Genomic DNA, 15,211 nt, shown 5'->3' on the forward strand with positions numbered 1-15,211 from the left:
TCTTTTTGGCCTAACTTTCTTGAAAGACTCTAATAGCACATATAAACTTTGCTCATTAGACCAATTTCTGTTCAGGATAACTGGTAGCCATACATGAACTCATCATTTTAGTAGCATAACGTAAGATACATTATAGTCACTAATATTTTTATGACTCAAACAATCAGAATACCAGACAGGAGGAAATAAGTTGGTGATATAAACATGGTCAGTAGTAATATTAGGAGGGAAGGGACTCCCAAACTAAAATGTAAGGATGTGTAGTGCAAATCATTACAGAATCAGAAACATTGGTAATTAATGACATAGAATAATTGCCTGACCCATTAACATAGTCTCCATGATAAAGAATTCTGTCAGTAAAAGGCAGTCCGAATCTCCAAATGGTCTTATGAATAGGACTAAAAATACTGTCGCCATCAGACAGTTGTAAAATGGGTCCAGAAAGTCCATGTTCACTCCAAGTAATTGGTGTGGAAGAATTTTGTCCAAACTGAAGAGACATGTTATTACTTAACAAATGTCCATGGGGTCCCCAATCTAAGAGAATTCCATTGAACGAAGAGCTATTATGAGGACATTGTGTCCTGCAGGGTGAGCATTGAACAGAATAAAACTTATTATCTCCAATCAGTTTTTGGTTTACAGATGGGGACAGGTGGTACTTGTGATACATTCATAATTTCATAAGTAGAAGTTGATACAGCTGTAATAAAAGTTAAATTAGCTGTTTAATTTCCCTTTTTAGGGGAATAATACAAGTACATTTGCTTCTGTAGATTAATACAATCAGTATGTGACTTATTATATACAATACATAAAGTTGGATTATGAGAATATAGTGTCAATGTTTGGTTGCTGCGCAGATATTCTTGTGTTGCCGCAGGAGGTATCCATGTGCCACCTGTCCAAGCAGAATTGTTAGAAGCAAGTGGGGGGTCTGCATGCCACCAAGTTCAAGGTGTGAATAAAGGAGGGTTTAGAACATAAGCCCAATAAGGTAGATTAAGCTCAACATGCAAACATGCAAAGAAGAAAGGAGTAAGTGTAAGGATATAGAACCACGCTGTACCCATCTTCAGCCGTCCTTTTTAATGAACTTCTTAACACTCTTCTGGGGTGCCCACTTTAATGTAGCACCTGTATCAATACATAAAGACCCCCTCTCCCAACATTTTACATCAAAAGGCCCTTCCCAAATACCAGTAAATGGTTTTCTTATTTAAACTTTAACTCCTTTTACATCTAAAGGTGGGTTTGAATGTAATTAGATACTGTATTATTAACATAATTGTTGCTTTTTGACAATGGTTTTGGTAAATTAGTATGAGATCGCATATGACAGGGATATTGCGTATTGTGTAGCAAATTTTTAATATTTAAAAAATGTTGCAAACATGTATTTGAGGATGTTTGAGGCAATATAGCCATGGCTAAGGCCTGAGTTAATGAGTGAGACAGATAAACCCACTCTAATAAGAATAAAGTGTCCCTTTCCTATGTAAGCACCCCTGTAGGTGTCTGAGGTGTATTTAAAACAATAAGAATAATAGGTAATTCAGGTTGCAACCGGTGTAAAAATAGATAATTTAATGCCTCGTTAACCTTTTTAAATTTTTTGATAGTTTTAGGGGTTAATATACATAATGAGGTATGTTCCCTATCTCCTTCTAACAATTGAAATAAATGATGTAATTGGACTGTAGGTATTCCTAAAAAAGGTCTGATCCAGTTAATATGTTTTAGCAATTGTTGCAATTGAACTAATGTCATAGAAGGCTTGATATCTAATTTCATATTGTGTGGCCTAATAGTTTGTGTGTTAATAGTTATCCCAAGAAATTCCGAAGGTTGCATTTTTTGTACTTTATCTTGAGCAACAAAAAGGCTCTTAGTTTGTAAAATTGTAACAGTTTTTTGAAACAGAAGGAGATTAAGTTTTTTTTTTTATATCCAGTAAAATGTTATCCATATTATGAAAAATATATGCCTGAGGAAATTGTTGATGTATAGTTTCCAAAATTTTTCTTACTAATTGCTGACATGTAGTAGGACTATTTTTCATACCCTGAGGAAGGAATTTCCATTGATAACGTTTAGGAATCTCCTGATTGTTATAGGTAGGAACAGTAAAGGCAAATTTTTCTTATTAGCTTTGTGCAAAGGTAATGAGGAAAAACAATCCTTTATGTTAATAACAAGTAAGGGCCAAGAGTCAGGAATAAGTGAAGGACTGTGTAGTCCCTTTTGTAAGAGTCTCATAGGTTGCATTACAGCATTTATAGCATGCAAATCTTGCAATAACTTCCTTTTTTTATTGTTTATTTTATTTATTTATTTATTTATTTATTTTTTTGCTGATTATAAAAACAGGTGCATTTTAAAGACTAGTAGAATGTTTTAAATGACCCAACTTTGGTTGTTTTGAAAACAATTTTTGTAATGCTTGTAGTTTTTCTTTAGGAAGGGGCCATTGTTCCACCCAAACAGGTTGCTGTTGGGTCCATGTTAGAGCAATGGGAATAATATTTGGGATAGTAGCAGTAGCCCCTATTAAAAAGGATCAATCTTTAAGGTCACGTTTTACTGAGCAAGAAGGTCCCTGCCCCATAGAGTGCAGGGTATTGGTAATAGAAAAAGGAGTTACAAAGGCCATTTTATTTTTAGGCCCTTGGACCTTTAGTGGGTGAGAACTTATTTTAGGTGCCATCAGTTCATCAACTCCTTGATAGTAACATCAGATTTGTGTTTTTGCCAATCAAAAGGCCAGTGGAGACTAGAAATAATAGTTTTGTCTGCTCCTGTGTCTAATAACCCTGTAAATAGCTTTCCTTGTATTGAAACTGTTAAAATAGGTCTGTTATCAGTTAATGAATGTGTCCAAAAAGCTTGCTGTCCTATATGTCTGAAGCCCTTATCTCCTCTATTATTTTCAGCAAATTTTTGAGCAGGTAAAAAGTAAGGTATCAAAATAATTTGAGCAATTCGAGATTGCTTAGGAATAATGTAATAATAAGAGGCATGAACCATAATTTTAATTTCTCCAGTATAATCATTATCAATAACACCAGGTAAAACTGTTAACCCTTTTAAGCCTATAGATGATCTCCCTATTAGCAATCCAAAATACCTAGAAGGTAAAGGTCCCCAAACTCCAGTAGAGATTAAGTAGGTTTTATTACTGTCATTTATTAACTCATTATCAATAGTCATTAGATCTAAACTTGTGCTCCCGGGGGAAGCTGTGATGAGGTCAGAAATGGTGAGATGGGACTTCGGCTGACAGTGATTTTCTATATTTGTTTTTGAGGAGCACCTGGGAGGGTGCCCTGCTTTGAAATAGCCTTGAACAATTGCTGCAGAATATGGAAATAAATCTTTTGCTGTACTGTCAGCTGCTGTCCCATGGTTACATTGCGGCATGCCTGATAGGCTGAAAATCCCCGATATAAATTTGTTCCCTTACTTACATGTAGTTGCCGCGCTGATACCATGCTACTGCTTAGTAAGCTGTTGCTCCATGAGTATTCCTCGGCACGCCTGATAGACTGAAAAGTCCCCAAAAATTTCCTCAGTTACAGTTACGTGTTTGCCGAGTCTGATATCACGTCGGGGTCACCATCTGTCGGTGTGGTGATATCATGTGCACATGCACGCCGTGTGCAGAGAGGGCTGATGGCTACTCTGTTTAATGATTCTTAGAAAAGGATTTATATAGAACATGCACGGTGCCTCACATATCATCTAAGTTATAACAATGTTAATAATTTTAAGCTATTTAGGTTCCCAGGCTCCAGGTTCCCAGGCTCCTGCAGTAAGCACAGGATGTTACATGATCGAGGACAGATTGTTTTAAAGTTCATCACAAAACTTCATTAAGTAGGCTATCTCTTATCCAGCTGGCTGTGCCTGTCTTAGGTTGTCCTCCTCTGAGGATCTTACCCGTCACTGGCCATCCAGCCGTCCATACTGGATACATTAAATAGGCCATCTCTGATCCAGCTGGCTACGTGACGTTTCTCACAGCTTGTTTATCAGTTCAGCCCATGGCTTATTTTCTAGAGCCTTCAGGCGGAGGCCTACACTAGAAGAGGAACTAATATATCTTTCACCCCTACCTCATACACTCCCCTCGTCTGACCCTGAGCTATCAGATTACTGACTTGAGGAATTCTTTCAGGACTCATTAACCTTCCAGGATGTGGCTGTAAATGTCATTACCAAAGATAAATGGAGTTGCTTGGGCCAGGTTCAGAGGGCCTCTTTCCAGAATGTCTTGCTAGAAAAATTACAGGAACATGGTTTTACTGGGTAAGGATTCTGTCATATAGAGAAAAGGCCTTTTGAGTTTTTGTTGTAATTAACATTTATTTGCTTTAATAGCCACAACTCTTAATTTAGCCATTATTTTCCTGTGAATTCCATTTTGTTGATGCTAGTGGAGGAGGTAATGGACCATACGCTGGTATGAAATTAAAAAATCAACCACAAGAAAAAAATGGAAAAATCACAAAAATGTGGAGATTATGCAACCTGCTACCGAACAACCAATGAGTCATCAAAAAAAATCAAAGGAGAAATTAAAACATACCTAGAAACAAGAGAAAACAGAAATACAACATACTAAAATCTATGGGATGTAGCAAAAACAGTTCTAAAAGGGAAGTTCATAGCAATACAGGCCTACCTCAAGAAACAAGGAGAATCCCAAATAAAAAAATCTAACTTTACACTGAAAGGCACTAGAAGAAGAACAAACAAAGCTCAAAATTAGTAGAAAGAAGGAAATGATAAAGATCAGAGGAGAAACAAATGAAATAGAGGCTTAAAAAATAGGAAAGATCACTAAGAGCAGTTTCTTTGAAAAGATAAAATCAACAAATCCTTAGCTAACTAATAAAAAAGAGAGAGAGAGAGAGAGTACTCAAATAAAATCAGAAGTGAAAAAGGAAAAGGTACAGCTGATACCACAGACATACAAAGGATTACAAGAGACTGCTACAAACAATTATACACCAAAAAATTGGACAAACAAAAGCCCAGGACAAGATGGCTTCACTGGCAATTTCTGCAAAACATTCAAAGAAAGTTTAATGCCTATCCTTCTCAGACTCTTCCAAAAAAACCGAAGAGTAGAGAAATCTTCCAAACACATTTTATGAATTTTACTTTTTATCAGCACATTTTATCAGCATTACCCTGATACCAAAATGAGCCAAGGGCACCACAAAAAAATAAAATTACAGGCCAATACCCATAGTGAATATAGATGCAGAAATCCTTAACAAAATACTAACAAACTGAAACCAACAATACATTAGAAAGGATCATAGACCATGATCAAGAGGGATTTATTCCAGGGATGTAAAGATAGTTCAGCATCTACAAATCAATCAACATGATACATCATATTAACAAAATGAAGGCTAAAAATCATATGATCATCTCAGTTAGATACAGAGAAAGCATTTGAAAAAATTCAGCGTCAATTGATTGACTGAAGTACAGTCAGTTACAGTGTGTCAGTTTCTGGTGTACAGCACAATGTCCCAGTCATGCATATACATACATATATTCTATTCATTCCATACATTGACCTGGTATTGCAGGACCTCCAGGAACAGTGCACCCCCTTCAGGGAATACAGCTGAAGCTTAAGAAATAGAAAGTTAGTTATCTTACTTTTTTTTGAAGTCACCTTGCAAGTATCTACCTTCCATCAGTAGACTTAAAGCTGGAAAGTGAAGGTATTCTGTAGTTCCGTGCAAGGACCAGACACCAGAAGCTGGTGACCTATGTCTCTTCACACCTTTTTGTGGTTTGTCTTGTTCACCACAGAGAAACCAAGTGCTGTGCTGTCTCTTTTCCTTACCGTCTTTAAACTCCAGAAGTCACTTTCCCCATCTTTTTTCTCACTTCTCTGAAACTTCTTAAAATACTGTCCATGCTCAAGAATTCCCCTTCTCCTCTGTCTCCTCTTAAAAAAAAAGAGAGAGAAAGAAAGAAAAAGAAAGAAAGAAGGAAAGAAAGAAAGAAAGAAAGAAAGAAAGAAAGAAAGAAAGAAAGAAAGAAAGAAAGAAAGAGGAAAGGGAAAGGGAAGGGAGAGGGAGAGGGAAAGAGAAGGGAAAGGAAGAAATGACAAGGTAGGAGCTCTGTGCCAGGAATAGGGGGCAGAGACCAATACATATATTTTCCATTATTTCACACTCTTCTAAGAAATACTAGCGTGATATTAAAAATAACCCAGTTAATTTAATATTCTAGATTACTATTCTGATTTCTCATTTACATTGCTTTATTTTCGTGGTTGCTACACTTTAACTTCACACACTAATTCAAACTAATTAGTATATGAAGGGAGTATTATGCCCCCATGGAAGGTCTATCACTAAAAGTTATTAATTTTTTTCTTCTTTTTAAAAAGGGTATAGTTTTTATCACTTTCAAGTATGGTAAATTGACCTAGGTTACTATTAATTAATAAAAGCCCTTGGGGATCATTCTGTAATAGGAATGTTCTCTACTAAAGTACTGACTATTTGCAGATAAATCAATGAGAAGGATGCTTGGAAGTTGCCAGCTCATTTAAGTAATTTAATTATTCCCTTGAAACTTGTGTTGTATAGTGAGAATGCACCATCAATTTCTGATTACCTGGGGTAATAGGAGGAGGTGCTGAGGGTCACATTTACTTTAAAATAGCGACTAAAACAAAATATGACATAGTCTCTATTTTTTTTAATTGAAGTATAGTCAGTTATAATGTGTCAATTTCTGGTGTACAGCACAATGTCCCAGTCATGCATATTCATACATATATTCGTTTTCATATTTTTTCATTAAAGGTTATCACAAGATATTGAACATAATTCCCTGTGCTATATGGAAGAAAATTTTAAAAATCTATTTTATATATAGTAGCTAACATTAAATAAAACATGATATAAAGTACATTTTGAAATGCAAACCCTGTTAGTTAATAGTACATGTATTTTACACATTCATTATAAACATTTTTCAAAAATAAAAACATCTTTTAAAACACAAGTACAAGAGTTTAAAAACCAAAATGTTAAAAAAAAAATTCATAAATTGCTTGCCAAAAAAAAGCCATGCTTCTAATAGTTAAAAGTTTGTTATTATCTGTTTTTTAAAAAATTGATATATAGTTGATTTACAATGTTGTGTTAGTTTCTGGTGTACAGCACAGTGATTCAGTTATACGTACATATATATTCTTTTTCATTTTGAGTTATAACAAGCTATTGAATATAGCACTATATTCAATACTTGTACTATACAGTAGGACCTTGTTGTTTATGTATTTTGTATATAGTAGTTCGTATCTGCTAATCCTAAACTCCTAATTTATCCCTCTCTCCCCACCCCCCATTTCCCCTTTGGTAACCATAAGTTTGTTTTCTATGTCTGTGAGTCTGCTTCTATTTTGTAAATAAGTTCATTGGTGTCATTTTTTTGAGATTCCCCATATAAGTGAGAACATAGGATATTTGTCTTTCTCTGTCTGAGTTACTTCACTTAGTATGATATTTTCTAGGTCCATCCATGTTGCTGCAAACAGCATTATTTCATTCTTCTTTATGGCTGAATATGTTATTATCTGTTTTAAAGTGAGCTTGATTTTATAAGAGTAGAAGGAAGTTGGTCATGGAATAAATACACCATCCTCATTGCTCCCTAAGAGTCCAGCAGACATCCAGGGTCTTTGACCTGGGAGTAGGTAATAGTATCTATGCTTGGGTTTGAAAGAGTTCATGTACTCCACAAAATTATGCGCAGAAAAATGTGTACACACATAAGCATATATGTCTGGGGGAGAAGAAGGGGTCCATAGTTTTCATCAGATCCTAAAAATAATACATCTAGGAAAGCAAGGACCTTTGTAAGTCATGGAGGTGGGACTCCAGAAGACACTGAGGGAGCTTGAGGACCAAGTCAGAAGAATCTGTTTGGCTGAGATGGGAGGCCTCATGACAGAATCATGGCTGCTGGCCCTGAATCACTGCAGCTGGTTCATGGTTGTGCTCCATAAACCTGGTCACTCCCATGGGCTCTGCATTGCTAAGGAATATTCGAGGTGGACAGTATTTGGGTAACTATGCTGAAGGTCAGAATTTAACGTACAAGTCTGTATCTTTAGGATGCCACCGTGATGAAAGCTGCATGCTTGTTTAATATTAAACACATAGAACTTTATAGCAGGAAGGAACTGAAGACCTTTAATTCAACCACTCAACGTTTTAAGTGAAAAAACACTATTAAAGAGGTGAAGTAATTTTCTCAAAGTTCCTACGTCTCCTCGTTCTCAGTCCACAGCAGTTTTTCTCTGCATTGTTACCTCTTTTGCTTTGTGGTAGATCAACTTTTTAAAAAAGTAATTCTGATGCACAATCATCTGTTTCTGGCAAAGAGTTAGGTAGCCTGTCATTCTTGAAGAAGAGAGGCTGGGTGAGCTAGATTACTCAAAATGTTGCAGTCTGAAAAACATCCCCTCCCACCACTTGGAAGTGTTCAGATGCTAAAAAGGATGTTCCAGAAGGCCAGCTGTGACTAAGAGCTGAATAGAGGCTGCTTCCTCTGAAGAAATGAGATCACATCAAGCTGGGCAAATCTAAGAGCCAGGCATTGAACCTTCCTAAATGTCAAAATTGTTAAAAGGTATTTTTAAAACGCTGCGACTTCTACTGATATAACTGCTGAGATGGGAAGAAGGCAGTGGAAAAGCCCAAAGAAAATTGAAACTTAGATACATTTTTATGTGCTTGGAAGGTTTTTATTCAATGTTGAATTGCCTGAGTTCTATGGGCTGAATTGCCGGCCCCCAAAATTCACGTGTTGCAGTCCTAACCTCAAGTCTCTCAGAATGACTGTATTTGGAGACAGGATCTTTAAAGATGTGATTAAGTTAAAATGAGGCCATTAGTCAATATGACTAGCGTCTGCAGAAGAAGAAGAAATTAGGACGCAGAGAGAGGGAAGACCACGTGAGGACACAGGGAGAAGACCGCCACCTACAAGTCACGAAGAGACCTCAGAAGAACCAACGACACCTTGATCTTGGGTCAAGAACTGGGAGAAAATAAACTTCTGTGTTTTAAGTCACCCAGTTTGTGATACTTTGTTAGGTAAACTAACACAGCATGCAGAAGTCATTTTGCATAAGAGAACTAATTTCTTATTTATAATTCTACAGAAATATTCTGTACAACGTCTTGGTGAGTGCGCAGTGCAATCCTCCCTCAGGTTTTGTCCCAGAGCTTTCTGGATCTGATTCCCAGGCAAGCCTTGTGCATTCCTGGCCTCTTCAATTGCTTCTGCCATTCACTCTGAGTGTGGAATGTGGAGAGAGTTGTTCAGGTCCTGGTATTTGATTCCAAAAGGCACTAAGACAAAGGTCTTCGTGTATCTCCTGTGATTGCCACTGAGGCTCTGAACAGGGGTCTGCTGGCCCCTCACCATCCTGATAACCCTGCCCAGTCCCAATTGATTTGGGTGAAATGTTAATAAAGATGATTAGCCCTGAAGGCGAGGTAGAGAGGCCAACCTTTGTGAAGGTGTGTATTACAGTCTAATAACAGGTATCACTTACTGCAGACTTGCCATATGCCTCCCTTCATCCTCACAGCAATTCTCCATGGTGTTATCATGGGCATCGTTTATGCCTATGATGAGAGTACAGAGGGGAGGGGTCTTGAAGGCACAACTGCAGAGTTAAAGACAAGTTTTGAAGAGGTGATGGCAGAACTGAGTTTTAAAGCTGAGTAGCAGCTGGCCAGGCATAGACAGGGATCAAGTATAGTTTATTGCAAAGGCTAAGAATATGACTTTGGAGTCGTGCTCCTGGGTTGGATCCAGGTCCAGTACCTAATAGCTGAATGACCTTGAGGAATTCTCTCAGCCTCAGTTTTATCATCTTTAAAATGGAAATATTAATCACCACTTCATATTGTTATTTTGGGGAGCCAATGAGATAATGCACACTGCCTAAGAAAAAAAGTAAGTGCTTCTTAAATCATAAAGAGTTTCCAAAGAAACAAAACAGAGGGCTTGTTGCCAGGGGAATGAGGGATGAGGCTAAAGAGGCAACAGGGTCCAGGTGATGCAGGGCCTGTGAGCTAAGCTGAAGGAGCTGGACTTCATCCCATAGGCTGTGGGGAGTCACTGAAAGTTGTAAGCAGGTAAATAGCAGGGTCAGATTTATGTCTTAACAGTATCACTCTGGCAGCACAAAGGAGGATGGTATTGAGGGCTCAACAGGGAGGTGCATTGGTCCTGATGAGTGGTGATTTCAGGAGGGTCTGGGTTAAGCAGGGGGATGGAGAATGGATGCCAGAGAGATTTGATGGTGGATCGCCAGGTCTGCTAAGTAGGGTGGACAGAAAGAGCCAGGGCGGAGGATGTGCCGTGGAAGGAGAGTAGACGCCCACACGTTGGGGATGATAGGATGATGGGCTGAAAAATCAGCAGGATGCTCTGTACAGGGTGTGAGGATCCAAGAGGCATCAATGTCGGATGGGTGAGAAAGCAGTTGCTCCCTTGGATTGGAAACTGGGAAGGAGGTGAGTTAGGGAAATACTAGGAACCCATTCAAGAGCAGCTTGAAGAACAGCAGCCCAGGAGGTGGGAGGAGAACCAGGAAAATGTAAGCCTATGCCAAGGAAGGGAAGGGTCAACATTATCATATTCTGCTGAAAAGTAAGCAAAGGATTGCTTGCATTTAGCAAAAAGGGAAGAGCTGTAGCAATGCAGTCAGAGGGGGCAGAGAGAGTCATCAGCAGAACTGAGATAGGCGGCAGCTGGAGGAGGACACGTGGTTAAAACTTTCTATACATAGTTATTATAGCTAGTGACTATTATCATTAATAATTAATTGGAAGAGACTTGAGCATGGTTAAGTACCAGCGGGGAAAGTGCTGTCTGGGACAGAGATGATTAATGGCTTCAACTGCACTTCTATCTACTTGCTCTTTGTCTTGGGTCCCCACCCCCAACACCGCAGGCTCTCTGCTACCAGAAAAATCTCCTCAGCAGACCAGTTCCCGACTCTCCTCAGTTTAAGATTTTCTGGGTTCTGTCTCAGCTCTCACAACTGTTCTTCTTACACCAGGTTCTCTCATGCTTCTAGACCTTTGTATGGATAACTCCCTTTGCTGAAAATGTGCTGATTCCCTTGTTAACGCATTCACTCGTAGGCATCTTTAAAAATTCAGCTCGAGCATCTTCTCCATGACCCTCTTGGTCTCGGTGAGGTTGTGGTGAGGTCTCTCCTGTGGATTTCCTCAGCCTCTTCTGCTCCCAGCTCTCCCAGCCCATACATACATAATTGTAAATCTATTTCTCCTTTAAAAACTGACTTCTTTGAGGTCAGGGACTAAAGTCCATGTTTACATGTCCTTGACCATGCCCAGTGCCTGATATACGTAGATTCTCAAGGAATGTTGTTTTATGAATGAAGAAGACAGTCTGTACTTCTCACGACTCATATCAGCAAGAGAGAATGGTAACATCAGTGCCAGCGCAGTGTGTATGGTGCTTTGGGAGCTCTTAGAAGATGTGGGAGAGTTTTTGCTGAAGTAGTATTTGAGCTGGGTCTTAAAGGATGTGCTAGCGGAGGAGGGCATTTTAAGACGAGTGAACAGTGTGTTTGTATGCTGTAAACATTTCCACGTCCAGATTGTTCAGGCTCACCTTCCCACCCAGAGCAACTAAAGTGCTGGCTGAAGTCTAATAAAACATCTTAAAAACACTAAAGATCTAACAAGATAGCAGATAATTATCAGGCTATGAGGTTTGGGAGTAAAATGACTCAGAGGTAGTAAATAAAATTTTTTTTTTAAAAAATCAAGATATAATTGACATATAGCATTATATTTGTTTCAGGGGTACAACACAATGATCCAATATATGCATATATTGTGAAATATGACCAGAATAAATCTACTTAATAGTCAACATCCATCACCACATATAGTTACAAAACTTTTTTCATGCAATAAGAACTTTCAAGGTTTACTCTCTTAGCAACTTTCAAATATGCAATATAGTATTATTAACTATAGTCAGCATGCTGTACATTATATCCCCAGGGCTGGTTTATTTTATAATTGGGAGTGTCCACCTTTTGACCACCTTCACCCATGTCCCCTACCACCTACCCCCAGCCTCTGGCAGCCACCAATCTGTTCTCTGTATCTATGAGATTTTTTTTAATCCCACATATAAGTGAGATCATATGTTATTTACCTTTCTCTGTCTGACTTATTTCACTTAGCATAATGCCATTGAAGTCCATCCATGTTGCTGTGAATGGCAGGATTGCCTCCTTTTTTTTTTTATGGCTGAATGATATATTTCATTGTATATTTGGACAACATCTTCTTTATGCATTCCTCCATCATTGGGCACAGGTTGTTTCCGAGTCTTGGCTGTTGTAAATAATGCTGTCATGAACATGGAGGTGCAGATGTATTTTAGAGTTAGTGTTTTCTTTTTTGTTGTTTGTTTTTTGTTTTCCCAGATAAAGGCCAGAAGTGGAATTGCTGGATCATATGGTAGTTTTATTTTTAATTTTTTGAGGAACCGTCATACTGTTTTCCACAATGGCTGCATCAATTTACGGGGGGTTCCCTATTCTCCACATGGGGGTGGGGTGCACGAGGGTTGCCTTTTCTCCACATCCTTGCCAACACTTGTTATTTGTTGTCTTCTTGATGATAGCCATCCTGACAGGTGGGAGGTGGTAACTCATTGTGGTTTTGATTTGCATTTTCCTGTTGATTAGTAATGTCAAGAACTTTTTCATATACCTGTTGGTTATTTGTTGTCTTCTTTGGAAAAATGTCTGTTCAGGTCCTTTGTCCATTTGTTGATCAGGTTGTTTGTTTGTTTGTTGCAGTTGAGTTGTATGAGTACTTTGTATATTTTGTGTATTAAACCCTTATCAGATATATGATTTGTAAATGTTTTCTTCCATTCCATAGGTTGCCCTTTCAGTTTGTTGATGGTTTGCTTTGCTGTACGGAAGCTTTTTAGTTTGATGTAGTCTCACTTGTTTATTTTTGCTTTTGTTTTCTTTGCTTTGAGTGGGTGAACTGTTAAAACTGCTTTTGCCCTGAAGCCGTTTACCAACTCAGCAGGGAACTGGTGTGAAACTGAGTTAGTTTTGCTTTCTCACTTCATGGCTTGAGAGGGACAGAAGTGAAAGTCCGAGGGATATCTAAGGTGAGAGGTCTGAAAAGGCCAACTCTCTGACCCAACACACACACTCAGGGTAAGGTAAGACCAGGTGTACACCTGTGTTCTTTTGGCACAAGGGGAAAGAGTCCCGCAAGATAGTAAACCAAATCCAGCCTCCCAGAGTAATAGTAGACTAAATTTGCATCTCAGAGGTGGCACGAGGAAACTCAAGCAGGGAATTAGCTGAAAGTGGTTCTGGTTTTGATAGTGTCCCAGACATCTGGCAAAAAGGAATGTCCCATTGGAAAGGTAGGAGTGATCCAGTTTCTCTGCATTCTTGCCAGTATTTGCTATTATCAGTACTTTTCGTTTTAATCATTCTAATAGATGTTTATTATTTGTTATCATTGTGTACATGTATTATTGTAATTTTTGTATGTTAGTCTTGTATTCTGAGACCTAGGGTTAGTTCTAGGGTTTTTAAAAAAATTGTTCTAGATTTTTTGAGGGTTTTTTTTTTTTTTGGTAGACAATCATGTCATCTGGAAATAGGGACAGTTTTATTTCTTCCTTCCCAATCTGTATGCCTTTAATTTCCTGTTCTTGCCTTATTGCACTGGTCATGGCTTCCAGTATATTGAATAAGAGTGGTGAGAGCAGAAACCTTTGCCTCATTCCCAGAATTAGGAAGGAAGCATTCAGCCTTTCACCACTAAGCCACTAAGTATAGCGTACCGTAGGTTTTTAGATGCTCTTTATTGGATTGGAGAAGTTCCCTTCTATTCCAAGTTTGCTGAGCGTTTTTATCATGAATGGGTGTTGGATTTTGACAAATGTTTTTCTACATCAGTTGATATGATCATGTGGCTTTTCTTCTTTAGCCTGTCAGTATGATGGATTACATAGTTTGATTTTTAAAATATTGAACCAACCTTGCATTTTTGGAATTAACCTGACTTGGTTGTGATGTGAAATTGTTTTTATATAGCACTGGATTCAATCTGCTAATATTCTGTTGAATATTTTACAACTGTGTTTATGAGGAATATCAGTTTCTAGTCTTTGTCTGGTTTTGATGTTGTGGTAATACTGGCCTCATAATATAAGGTAGAAAGTGCTCCTTCTTCTACTTTCTGGAGATTGTGTATAATTGGTGTTAGTATTTCTTCAAATATGGGTAGAATTCTCTAGTGGGACTATGGAGTTTCCAAGCTTTGGATCCCTTGGACTTCCACTTAGAATTTCATAGAGATTGAATTATATTTGCCAGTACCTCAGTGTGGGACATCAAGCCCCAAGACTGCATGGGTCAGAGCCTCACCCACACTTACAGCTGGTCTGAGACTTCAGTGGAGTGTTGGAGTGACAAGTGTCATGGTGATGGTTGTGGTGGCTTCTTTTCCTAAATACTGTAAATCTGTTGTTGTCCATCATCAACTCCATGGTGTTTATGTTTTTACTGGTGGGTTTTGTGGCTGTGGTTTTCATGTGTGTGCTTTGACCTGGTTCCGTACAACCTGGATGAGATGATGACCCCGGAAAGTTCTGTTTTAAGCAGGCTCTGCTGACACTATACTGGTGGGGCAAAGTGGACGCTGCCTCATTATCCCAATGCAGAGATGGAAAGTTTATGCTCCCTACTTGGTCTCTGATGACATTGTGGGGAGGGGGAGGAACAACCCCATTACTCCATTACTACCAGGTGAGGGGAGGGTCTAGACTTAGATCACACTCCATCTCTACTGATTCTGAGGTGGGGTGTGGTTTTTTTCCCATGGTGTTTGTCTGGAGTAGGGTGGACAATGTCAAAAAAGTTTGTCCTGATAGGCTGCTCCTTTCCTGGTCCTTTGGCTAGAGAGAGCAGTCTTGATGGGGGCTTTTTTTCTTTCATCTGTGCATATTGGCTTTTCTGGTCACAGGCTTCTTCTGTGCTAGTCCAGGATATATAGAAAGCAAAAAGAAAACCTGGGCCCCTCATTGCTGTGTCATTCCTTGAGGCTCAAAGTCCTTAGAT

The sequence above is a fragment of the Camelus bactrianus genome, chromosome 18, assembly GCF_048773025.1.
Source record: "Camelus bactrianus isolate YW-2024 breed Bactrian camel chromosome 18, ASM4877302v1, whole genome shotgun sequence".
Lineage (NCBI taxonomy): Eukaryota > Metazoa > Chordata > Mammalia > Artiodactyla > Camelidae > Camelus > Camelus bactrianus.